The following is a 13,080-nucleotide window of genomic DNA, read 5'->3' on the forward strand; positions in this document are numbered from 1 at the left end:
AGCACTGTATTGTGATGTGGAAGAGATTTTAAGCCAAGAGGCTATGGCACTCTAGTCCCTATACATGTATAGTGCACTACTTTTGACCAGTACATGGGTCAAATGGGAAGTAGTGCGCTATATAGGAAATAGGATTTGGGACACACATATAGATGGATGATCTGTGATGTTGTGTTGCTCATTGAGAATACTGATGAGATGGGAGAACTTCATCATGGTCCCGTATCTGTACTACACAGAAATGCATAATTATGGTTATGAATGTCGTTCTCTTCATGGTTATGTATCCTAAATAGGTACACAAAGGTATAAATATCCAATATCCTCCTTTGCATATTTGGGTATTATTCTACACACTGGCTATATTTTTAATGTGCTCTGCCGCCAAACAAATTTGAACCAATCATAGACGTCTATGTTTCACAAATTTGGACATCAAAGCACAGGACAGTAAGGCTCAGTAGAGTACAGTAGAGTTCAGTAGAGTACAGGACAGAACAACCCAGAACAGTAGAGTACAGTAGAGTACAGGACAGAACAACACAGAACAGTAGAGTACAGTAGAGTACAGTAGAGTACAGGACAGTAAGGCTCAGTAGAGTACAGTAGAGTTCAGTGGAGTTCACTAGAGTACAGTAGAGTTCACTAGAGTACAGTAGAGTACAGTAGAGTTCACTAGAGTACAGTAGAGTACAGTAGAGTACAGGACAGAACAACACAGAACAGTATAGTTTACTAGAGTACAGTAGAGTTCAGTAGAGTACTGTAAAGTAAAGTACAGTAAAGTAGAGTATAGTTCAGTACAGTACATTATAGTGTACTCAACTCTACTCTACTCTACAGTACTAAACTATACAGTACTTTTCTTTACTGTACTCTACTGTGCTGTTCAAACTTGTGAACCAAACTGTGGTTTGTGACTACTATGATTTCCCATTGTAGCCAATTCAATTGCAGAAATTCCATTACTGATTTTTCATAAATTCCGAAACCATTTTGGTAACGTAATTCCAGTTTAACCACTTAAAGAAATAAGCAAAATTGATATCAGTAAAAACATTACAACTAATTGATAGGTTTACCTTTACTTGTTACTTCTCTGAACTTAAATCATCCTCCATCCTCATGAGGGAAATAAATTAGAAAATATCTTAAAGTGTGTGTGTTTTTTGGTATCAGAATTTCAAGGCACAAAGCGATGTTTCTTAAACATACAGAAGGCAGAAAAATGTCTCCAAAAGTAAATATAGAGTAAGTGTTTTCCATCCTAATTTTTAGATTGGAAAATTTATATACCTATGCCTTAATTTCTCAAAAATATAGACTCTTAGCTTTCATTTGACACCCAATTTGACATGCTCCTATGAGCTTCACATGTTGGTGCTCATGAGTCCTTTTACATGGAAATGATCTTATCATAACTGACAAGCTAACTAATCTAACTTGCCATTTTCTGAAACTCAAGAAACTCATTTAACTAACTACTCTTGTGGTTTCAATAACCATTGTACTTGTCTACCATAGAAAACCAAGCAAAGGCAATGACATGAAATTCTCTCAATTTTACAAACTGTCAATCCAATCTCTTTCACGGTTAGACACAAATTATGCTAATGGTGTTATACCAGGACATAAGATGGGAGCCTCTGGTACTTACAATGTATGAGCTGGTATAAATCAAGGCAGGCTGCAACAAACGCTTGAATATAACTAATTAGGCTTTTCATCTCTTGGTTACAGAGGTTTGGCTGTTATTCAAATAAAATCATATATCAGCTGTCTCATCGCAATCCTCACTTCTAGATAGATAGATAGATAGATAGATAGATAGATAGATAGATAGATAGATAGATAGATCATTGGAGATCATAGTGAATTCAATTAATCTTCACACTCATATAACCACTGGTGTACCTGAAACCAACAAGTAAACACAATCTTACTATGTCACTTGGACCAAGATCAACGGCCAGTATGTTTCTATAGCAATCAAACATCATATAAATCAATATATTTGATGATGTCCCAAAACTATTAGAATGATGTCAAAATATCGCCACATTGCCAAATATACTGAAAGGTGCATGTGACACTGTGGGTGGGCTTGTGGCAAACCTCAGCCAGATAGTGTTTGTGTTGTGTGTTGAAGCCCATGCAGAATTGATGAAACCATGTGAGTATCGTCAGCAGCAGGGCTGAATCAGAGCGCTATGCCCGGCTGCACGCAGTACTCCCCGCTTCCCCTCAGGCTGATTCCACCATTTATCAGACTGCTGCATTAGCTCCAGGCACTCGGCTGGGATGCATGTGTGTGTGTCTGTGTGTGTGTGTGTGTGTGTGTGTGTGTGTGTGTGTGTGTGTGTGTGTGTGTGTGTGTGTGTGTGTGTGTGTGTGTGTGTGTGTGTGTGTGTGTGTGTGTGTGTGTGTGTGTGTGTGTGTGTGTGTGTGTGTGTGTGTGTGTGTGTGTGTGTGTGTGTGTGTGTGTGTGTGTGTGTGTGTGTGTGTGTGTGTGTGTCTGTACTCTCTCACAGTGGATGGGTGGCCAGGGTGATGTCTGAGACGTTGCCCCAACATGCTGGAGGGCGAAGGACAGGTGGGGGGCAGGAATGAAGAGAAAGGAGGTTTGGGTGAAGAGAGAGAAAATTAGAGAGAAAGAAAGAAAGAAAGAGGAGAGAGAGAGAGAGAGAGAGAGAGAGAGAGAGAGAGAGAGAGAGAGAGAGAGAGAGAGAGAGAGAGAGAGAGAGAGAGAGAGAGAGAGAGAGAGAGAGAGAGAGAGAGAGAGAGAGAGAGAGAGAGAGAGAGAGAGAGAGAGAGAGAGAGAGAGAGAGAGAGAGAGAGAGAGAGAGACAGACAGACAGACAGACAGACAGACAGACAGACAGACAGACAGACAGACAGACAGACAGACAGACAGACAGACAGACAGACAGACAGACAGACAGACAGAAGGAGATATAGATATATAGAGAGAGACAAAGCAATAGGGCATCATATTCCATCAGCTGCTCCTCTTACACGGCCTGGCCTGCTCTCTTTGTATCTGTGTGTCTGCAGTCTAACCACAAGCCTCCTCCCTGCAGCGCTGAGCTGATGATCTGACCGCAGAGCAGTCAACAGAGCCACGCTGCCACGGCCATTATCCTGCACGACACACCACAGCACAGCGCCACCAGGCCGGTCGATAATCATGCACACCACTGCATAGCACAAAACCACTGATACCTATCACTGCATAGCACAACACACACCACTGCAATGGGGATACCTACCTCCGTCTGGCCTGCCTGAGCCTACTGCATAAACAAAGTGTGGAAGGAGCTACACTGCCACTGCTATGTCAGGTCTGCTACTTCAGGGCTGCTATGCCAGGTCTGCTATGTCAGGTCTGCTATGTCAGGGCTGCTATGCCAGGTCTGGTATGCCAGGTCTGCTACAGTATGCCAGGTCTGCTATTTCAGGTCTGCTATGTCAGGTCTGCTATGTCAGGTCTGCAATGCCAGGTCTGCTACAGTATGCCAGGTCTGCTATTTCAGGTCTGCTATGTCAGGTCTGCTATGTCAGGTCTGCAATGCCAGGTCTGCTACAGTATGCCAGGTCTGCTATTTCAGGTCTGCTATGTCAGGTCTGCTATGTCAGGTCTGCAATGCCAGGTCTGCTACAGTATGCCAGGTCTGCTATTTCAGGTCTGCTATGTCAGGTCTGCTATGCCAGGTCTGCTATGACAAGGCTTCTATGTCAGTCCTGCTATGTCAGGGCTGCTATGCCAGGTCTACTATGTCATGTCTGCTATGTCAGGTCTGCTATGTTAGGTCTGCTATGCCAGGTATGCTATGTCATGTCTGCTATGTCAGAGACGGCTGATGTACATGCTTGTCTGAGTGACTAAAATGCATATCAAATATTTCCATACTAATTCTCATGAAGAGTTTATACATTGTAATGAAGAGCTTATAGCCACAATTGCATTGTTAAAGAATGTTCAATGGGCATTAGATATAGGTTAACACATTTTAATGCAGCACACATTTACAACAATGTTTTAGACTTCACTTCGTATATCTAAAAAATGCAAATGCAGAATGTGAATTCCTCATTAGTGTAAGAGTTCCAGTGGAAACCCAGAGCCACACTACTACAGTACTGCTGGTCTGTCAGCAGGCCTACCCAGCACTGAGAAATAGAAACACTCACAGCATTGCATGTGAGAGACTAGGGTCCAACCCGGCCAAGGTAGACAGAGTAGAAGCATCTGCCCAGCGTTCATCACATATACAGTATGTGGCTGAGTCAAACACTGATGACCCATAGCATTGATATGAATGGCTGTGTTAAGTTTTATCAGGGTAATAAAACTGGTGATGTAGTGACCTTAGTCCCAAATGGCACCCTATTCCCTATAAAGTGCACTACGTTTGACCTGGGCCCTGGTCAAAAGTAGAGCACTTTATAGGGAATAGGGTGCAATGTGAAGAAAAAATGTATACTCTGCACAGCTCTGAGGTATGATCTGCATATGATCAAAGACAGCCTGTCACATATAAACTACTGAGGCTGGCTGGGGAACTCTGTTAAACTACTGAGGCTGGCTGGGGAACTCTGTTAAACTACTGAGGCTGGCTGGGGAACTCTGATAAACTACTGAGGCTGGCTGGGGAACTCTGCTAAACTACCGAGGCTGGCTGGGGAACTCTGTTAAACTACTGAGGCTGGCTGGGGAACTCTGTTAAACTACCGAGGCTGGCTGGGGAACTCTGCTAAACTACTGAGGCTGGCTGGGGAACTCTGCTAAACTACTGAGGCTGGCTGGGGAACTCTGTTAAACTACTGAGGCTGGCTGGGGAACTCTGCTAAACTACTGAGGCTGGCTGGGGAACTCTGCTAAACTACTGAGGCTGGCTGGGGAACTCTGCTAAACTACTGAGGCTGGCTGGGGAACTCTGCTAAACTACTGAGGCTGGCTGGGGAACTCTGTTAAACTACTGAGGCTGGCTGGGGAACTCTGTTAAACTACCGAGGCTGGCTGGGGAACTCTGCTAAACTACTGAGGCTGGCTGGGGAACTCTTCTAAACTACTGAGGCTGGCTGGGGAACTCTGCTAAACTACTGAGGCTGGCTGGGGAACTCTGTTAAACTACTGAGGCTGGCTGGGGAACTCTGCTAAACTACCGAGGCTGGCTGGGGAACTCTGCTAAACTACTGAGGCTGGCTGGGGAACTCTGTTAAACTACTGAGGCTGGCTGGGGAACTCTGTTAAACTACCGAGGCTGGCTGGGGAACTCTGCTAAACTACTGAGGCTGGCTGGGGAACTCTGCTAAACTACTGAGGCTGGCTGGGGAACTCTGCTAAACTACTGAGGCTGGCTGGGGAACTCTGTTAAACTACTGAGGCTGGCTGGGGAACTCTGCTAAACTACCGAGGCTGGCTGGGGAACTCTGCTAAACTACTGAGGCTGGCTGGGGAACTCTGTTAAACTACTGAGGCTGGCTGGGGAACTCTGTTAAACTACTGAGGCTGGCTGGGGAACTCTGCTAAACTACCGAGGCTGGCTGGGGAACTCTGCTAAACTACCGAGGCTGGCTGGGGAACTCTGAGTCACAGAGACAGAGCAAGTCACGGGGGGAAGGTCCTTCCTCCCTGTTCATATACGCATGCATGCAGCATGCAGGCACGGACACACACATGCACGCACACAAACAATGGCACCTTTAGACAGTCTGTCCCTCACCTTTCAGCTACACACAGTGAGTGTTGACCCTCTGTCATCGATCGCTGGTCTGTGCAGGATGACCGGGGCAATGGCCAGTGATAATTCTCTCACCAGGAGCCGTCACAGCGTTGTGATACTAACCAGAAAACAAAAGGAATGTCAGAGGAAACGTTAAGAAAAGGAAAAGTCACCTGCTGGTGGAAATATGTAATTGTGTCGTATTATTAAAAATGTATTCGACAGACTCATCCTTAGAAGTATCACTATAGTAGAGAAGCCAGAAATGTTTCAGCGGACTGGATTTCATCTAAGATTTGATGCTGTCATTCTGGGGTATTGCCTCAGATAACAGCAACGTTACCACTGTCATTGTCTAAATAATGGATGTGATTACTGAAAGAGAAGAAAAAGCAACACCATCTACATGTTAGTGTGTCTGGTCAGCTCTCTGTGTGGGCTGTGAGGTGTGTAACATGTTAGTGTGTCTGGTCAGCTCTCTGTGTGGGCTGTGAGGTGTGTAACATGTTAGTATGTTTGGTCAGCTCTCTGTGTGGGCTGTGAGGTGTGTAACATGTTAGTATGTTTGGTCAGCTCTCTGTGTGGGCTGTGAGGTGTGTAACATGTTAGTATGTTTGGTCAGCTCTCTGTGTGGGCTGTGAGGTGTGTAACAAGTTAGTGTGTCTGGTCAGCTCTCTGTGTGGGCTGTGAGGTGTGTAACATGTTAGTATGTTTGGTCAGCTCTCTGTGTGGGCTGTGAGGTGTGTAACATGTTAGTGTGTCTGGTCAGCTCTCTGTGTGGGCTGTGAGGTGTGTAACATGTTAGTGTGTCTGGTCAGCTCTCTGTGTGAGCTGTGAGGTGTGTAACATGTTAGTGTGTCTGGTCAGCTCTCTGTGTGGGCTGTGAGGTGTGTAACATGTTAGTATGTTTGGTCAGCTCTCTGTGTGGGCTGTGAGGTGTGTAACATGTTAGTGTGTCTGGTCAGCTCTCTGTGTGGGCTGTGAGGTGTGTAACATGTTAGTATGTTTGGTCAGCTCTCTGTGTGGGCTGTGAGGTGTGTAACATGTTAGTATGTTTGGTCAGCTCTCTGTGTGGGCTGTGAGGTGTGTAACATGTTAGTGTGTCTGGTCAGCTCTCTGTGTGGGCTGTGAGGTGTGTAACATGTTAGTGTGTCTGGTCAGCTCTCTGTGTGGGCTGTGAGGTGTGTAACATGTTAGTATGTTTGGTCAGCTCTCTGTGTGGGCTGTGAGGTGTGTAACATGTTAGTGTGTCTGGTCAGCTCTCTGTGTGGGCTGTGAGGTGTGTAACATGTTAGTGTGTCTGGTCAGCTCTCTGTGTGGGCTGTGAGGTGTGTAACATGTTAGTGTGTCTGGTCAGCTCTCTGTGTGGGCTGTGAGGTGTGTAACATGTTAGTGTGTCTGGTCAGCTCTCTGTGTGGGCTGTGAGGTGTGTAACATGTTAGTGTGTCTGGTCAGCTCTCTGTGTGGGCTGTGAGGTGTGTAACATGTTAGTATGTTTGGTCAGCTCTCTGTGTGGGCTGTGAGGTGTGTAACATGTTAGTGTGTCTGGTCAGCTCTCTGTGTGGGCTGTGAGGTGTGTAACATGTTAGTATGTTTGGTCAGCTCTCTGTGTGGGCTGTGAGGTGTGTAACATGTTAGTGTGTCTGGTCAGCTCTCTGTGTGGGCTGTGAGGTGTGTAACATGTTAGTGTGTCTGGTCAGCTCTCTGTGTGGGCTGTGAGGTGTGTAACATGTTAGTGTGTCTGGTCATCTCTCTGTGTGGGCTGTGAGGTGTGTAACATGTTAGTATGTTTGGTCAGCTCTCTGTGTGGGCTGTGAGGTGTGTAACATGTTAGTATGTTTGGTCAGCTCTCTGTGTGGGCTGTGAGGTGTGTAACATGTTAGTGTGTCTGGTCAGCTCTCTGTGTGGGCTGTGAGGTGTGTAACATGTTAGTGTGTCTGGTCAGCTCTCTGTGTGGGCTGTGAGGTGTGTAACATGTTAGTATGTTTGGTCAGCTCTCTGTGTGGGCTGTGAGGTGTGTAACATGTTAGTGTGTCTGGTCAGCTCTCTGTGTGGGCTGTGAGGTGTGTAACATGTTAGTATGTTTGGTCAGCTCTCTGTGTGGGCTGTGAGGTGTGTAACATGTTAGTGTGTCTGGTCAGCTCTCTGTGTGGGCTGTGAGGTGTGTAACATGTTAGTATGTTTGGTCAGCTCTCTGTGTGGGCTGTGAGGTGTGTAACATGTTAGTGTGTCTGGTCAGCTCTCTGTGTGGGCTGTGAGGTGTGTAACATGTTAGTGTGTCTGGTCAGCTCTCTGTGTGGGCTGTGAGGTGTGTAACATGTTAGTATGTTTGGTCAGCTCTCTGTGTGGGCTGTGAGGTGTGTAACAAGTTAGTGTGTCTGGTCAGCTCTCTGTGTGGGCTGTGAGGTGTGTAACATGTTAGTGTGTCTGGTCAGCTCTCTGTGTGGGCTGTGAGGTGTGTAACATGTTAGTATGTTTGGTCAGCTCTCTGTGTGGGCTGTGAGGTGTGTAACAAGTTAGTGTGTCTGGTCAGCTCTCTGTGTGGGCTGTGAGGTGTGTAACATGTTAGTGTGTCTGGTCAGCTCTCTGTGTGGGCTGTGAGGTGTGTAACATGTTAGTGTGTCTGGTCAGCTCTCTGTGTGGGCTGTGAGGTGTGTAACATGTTAGTATGTTTGGTCAGCTCTCTGTGTGGGCTGTGAGGTGTGTAACCAAGCAGAATCCCTGTCCTCTGTCAAATGGATGAACCCACTTAGAAAATTAGCAGCCTTGCCCCTATCTCTCCGGACACGCAACCACACACACACACACACACACACACACACACACACACACACACACACACACACACACACACACACACACACACACACACACACACACACACACACACACACACACACACACACACACACACACACACACACACACACACACAGGTTGGCAAAAGGCCTGGCTTTGAGAGCCTCACCAGGAGGGATAGAAACATGAAGAGGCCTAAGCGGAGAGGGAGGAGAAGAAAGAAAGTGGGATGTGTAGGAGGGCAAGAAAGTATGGAGAGCCCTGGGTGCAGATGTAGAGGACAGGGGTCCCATGGAGGGACCAGCCGTGGGGCAAATTAGACCAACACCAGCATCCAGTCGGTCAGTGGGACCCAGGCAGGGGGCAGGTTCTGCCCCTGGCATGCACCCTCTCATTGGGGTCACCTAGCAGCCTGCTACACCCCCTCTGGTTCTTCTGAACATCTATTTATCCCCTTTCAGGAGAACTCAACTATCCTTTATAGGACCAGACCACAGAATGTTGAAAACAACAACTAAAGGGTTACCAGACTGTGACATCAGGGCTGATCAAATATTTAACAGAAAATCCACATCAACATACAACTGTGTGTGTGTGTGTGTGTGTGTGTGTGTGTGTGTGTGTGTGTGTGTGTGTGTGTGTGTGTGTGTGTGTGTGTGTGTGTGTGTGTGTGTGTGTGTGTGTGTGTGTGTGTGTGAAAGAGAGAGGAAGAGAGCTTCCCCGGCCCTGCTGCCCAGACCCCAGTAGCCATAGGGAACAAAACAGGGAGTAATGGACGAGGAGGATCAGATTAATTAAGCCCCTCGATTTTAGGAGTGATACAGCAGATTAACCAGCTAATACATTTTTAATTTGAAGCCAGATTTAGATCAAATGTGAGAAAGCCAAAGGCCTTCAGCTTGCTTTGTTCATTGGCTTCAATGTCTTGGGTCCTGGGTTATAACCAGCATCCAAAATGGCACCCTATTCCCTACAAAGTGCACTACTTTTTTTTGTTCTTTCCCACCCCTTTTTCTCCCCAATTTCGTGGTATCCAATTGTTAGTAGTTACTGTCTTGTCTCATCGCTACAACTCCCGTACGGGCTCGGGAGAGACAAAGGTCGAGAACCATGCATCCTCCGAAGCACAACCCAACCAAGCCGCACTGCTTCTTAACACAGCGCGCATCCAACCCGGAAGCCAGCCGCACCAATGTGTCGGAGGAAACACCGTACACCTAGCGACCTGATCAGCGTGCACTGCGCCCAGCCCGCCACAGGAGTCGCTAGTGCGCGATGAGACAAGGATATCCCTACCGGCCAAATCCTCCCTAACCCGGACGACGCTAGGCCAATTGTGCGTCGCCCCATGGACCTCCCGGTCGCGGCCGGCTGCGACAGAGCCTGGGCTCGAATGCAGAGTCTCTAGTGGCACAGCTAGCACCACTGCGCCACCCGGGAGGCTCAAAGTACACTACCTTTGACCAGAGCCCAGGGCCTTGGTTAAAAGCAGTGCACTATGTAGGGAATAGGGTGCCATTTGGGACGGTCCCCAGCTGTTGGTTTTATGAACTGTATTATTATGACAGCGGATCATCTCACTAACAACTACAGGCCCCTGCACTGCTGCCTACACATCATTAGCCATCCATCTGTCAGGATACTAACAGGTTTGCACTAACGTGGCCAATCAATGCTCACTTCACTGCATTCCTATCCACCAGAGTCGGAGAAGGGGATACACAGCTCACGCATGCACACACACACACACACACACACACACACACACACACACACACACACAACACTCTGCAGACATGTACCCAGGGCATCGGAGGGGAGGTAGAGATAAAGGGCTGGTGCCAATAGTCAATTGGGGATTACAGAGGACGGAGGGACGGAGGGATGGAGGGATGGAGAACGTGTGAAAGCAGTGAAGTCACTCACACTACCACAGAGGCACAGAGCCTCACACACGCAAGCAAGCACTCAGGCAGGCAAACACACTCAGGTCAAGTCACAGGAATATATGCATGCCCAGTTGCACAGCACACACACCTACATACTGTATACCAATACACACATACTGAACGGACATAACAATATGGACCTGGAAATGAAAAGAGTGGAAAATAACTTCACAAGTTGAAACGGGTGAAAACTCCATACAGTCCTTGGGAAAAACTCTATGGCAGTGGGGACAATGGACTGCGGTGAATGATCTGCCTCCCTGTGTAACCCTATCTGAGGAGGCTGAGGAGGGGGAATACACCAGTGGTTAATGGGAAGGTCATTTAGAGAGAACCCCCCAGGTAGGAGGCTGGTCCTGGCACTGACACGGCTCGTTAGTCACAGTTCAATAACTGCCACTCCAGGGAGCCCCTGTGTGGAGGCTGTGTGTGTCTGTGGACCCATTGGCCTGGGTAGGACATGACTACACAGCTGATTTCTAGTGCTGCCTGACCCTCCATTAGAGCCCTCACACGGGGTCCAACACGCAGATAGACCTGCTCACACGGACCCTGGGCTGCAGGAATCAGTAGCCATAACTAACAGGCTGGATAAATGTCAATTCCCCTATTCATGCAGACTGGAAGGATTAAAAACGGTTGAGGATGATGTACACTGTTAGAAAATAAAGCGTTCCGAAAGGGTCCTTCGGCTGTCCCCATGAGAGAACCCTTTTTGGTTCCAGGTAGAACTCTTTTGGATTCCATGTAGAACCATCTGTATAAAGGGTTAGACCTGTAAGCAAAAAAGGGTCCTTCAAAGGGTTCTCCTATGGCAGGGGTGGGCAAACTTTTTGGCTCGAGGGCCACATTGGGATATTGAAATTCAACGGAGGGCCGCATTTTTGGGGGGACCAATTGTTTGTTAAAATCTATTTGCGGGGGCCTCCCGAGTGTTGCAGCAGTCTAAGGCACTGCATCGCTGTGCTTGAGGCGTCACTATAGACCCGGGATCGATCCCAGGCTGTGTCACAGCTGGCAGTGACTGGGAGACCCATGAGGCGGCGCACAATTGGCCCAGCATCGTCCTGGTTAGGAGAGGGTTCAGCAGGCCGAGATTTCCTTGTCCCACCGCACACTAGCGACTCCTGTGGCGGGCCAGGCGCACGCACGCTGACACGGTCGCCAGGTGTACGGTGTTTCTTCTGACACTTTGGTGCTGCTGGCTTCTGGGTTAAGCAAGCAGAGTGTCAAGAAGCAGTGTGGCTTGGTTGGGTCGTGTTTCGGAGGACACATGGCTCTCGACCTTTGCCTCTCCCGAGTCCGTACAGGAGTTGCAGCGATGGGACAAGACTGTAACTACCAATTGGATACCATGAAATATATATATTTTTTTTTGTAAATGTCTCGCGGGCTGGATTGAAGTGCCCATCGGGCCGGAAATGGCCCGCAGGCCATACTTTGCCCCCCCTTGTCCTATGGGGACAGCCGAATAACCCTTTAAGGTTCTAGAATTCACCTTTTTTTCTAAGAGTGTAGAGAAGGGGCAAAGCTCCATTCCTAAAACCCTTGGGATTATTTAGGGTCCGATGGCATTATTGGTAATAAATGAGTTGATGACAAACAATACAGAGTAGTTGAAAATGTTAACTTGCAAGCCCAATACCTCAGGCCTACTATCGTTTTGTTAGACAGAGTGCTATAATTCTAGTGCTGAACTGTCTGTATTGATGGGAATGCCCTCTGTAACCTGTCTCTCTCTCTCTGGGTAGATAATAGTAACTAGGTGATTCCCCTACTAAGAGAGAGAGAGAACCTTCGGATTTTCACACATCTTATTGATCAGGAGGACAGTGAGAGACTGAGACACCACACAGCCATCCTTTCTCACTCTGAAAATCAATAGGCTTTCATGTGTTTGTTCATCCATGTGTTACCATGTCCTCAGTCACACATGCCCAGTGCACAATTTCGACATAAAACTGAGATTTAGGTTTTGGGTCGATTTTCGGTCTAGTGGGATTTGGTGGACCTATACAGTATTTTATTGTCGGTTAATGCTTAGTGCCATGAGGAGAGCAGAAAAGGTCTGTGTCTCCCTCTGGTGGTCATATTGTGAAACATACATTTATTGTAGCCCTAATCTGAATAAAGTATGTTTATTTGCAGTCCCTTCGAAATTAGAAAAACAACACTCCATATTCCAGTGAATAAATGCAACAAAAAAACAGTTATGAGGACCAGTACCTCAATGTGATACTTAGGCCTATACTCATGGGCAAATGGCGGCACTGAAAACAGTGCCAAGGAAAAATGTACCAAACGTACTATGTCCAATCCATGGGATGTCCATTCTGAAGGATGAAGCATTCATCTTGTCATAGGTACGAGCGTAGGCTAAACCTATTTAGCAAGTTGAAAAAAATATGCATCAGATGACCAGAAAATAAATATCGACGCTCTCAATTCTTGGATCGAACCTCGACATCATTCTGCCTCTTGGTTTACCTCCCGTCCCGTTGATGGCATTTTACCTGCATGGTCCTTTTCAAGAACTTGAATATTTAACCACAACATGTAGGCCTAATGTTTAAAGATGTGCTGCTACGTTGTTTCAACTTTCAAGT

The sequence above is a fragment of the Salvelinus alpinus genome, chromosome 33, assembly GCF_045679555.1.
Source record: "Salvelinus alpinus chromosome 33, SLU_Salpinus.1, whole genome shotgun sequence".
In the NCBI taxonomy this organism is placed as follows: Eukaryota; Metazoa; Chordata; class Actinopteri; order Salmoniformes; family Salmonidae; genus Salvelinus; species Salvelinus alpinus.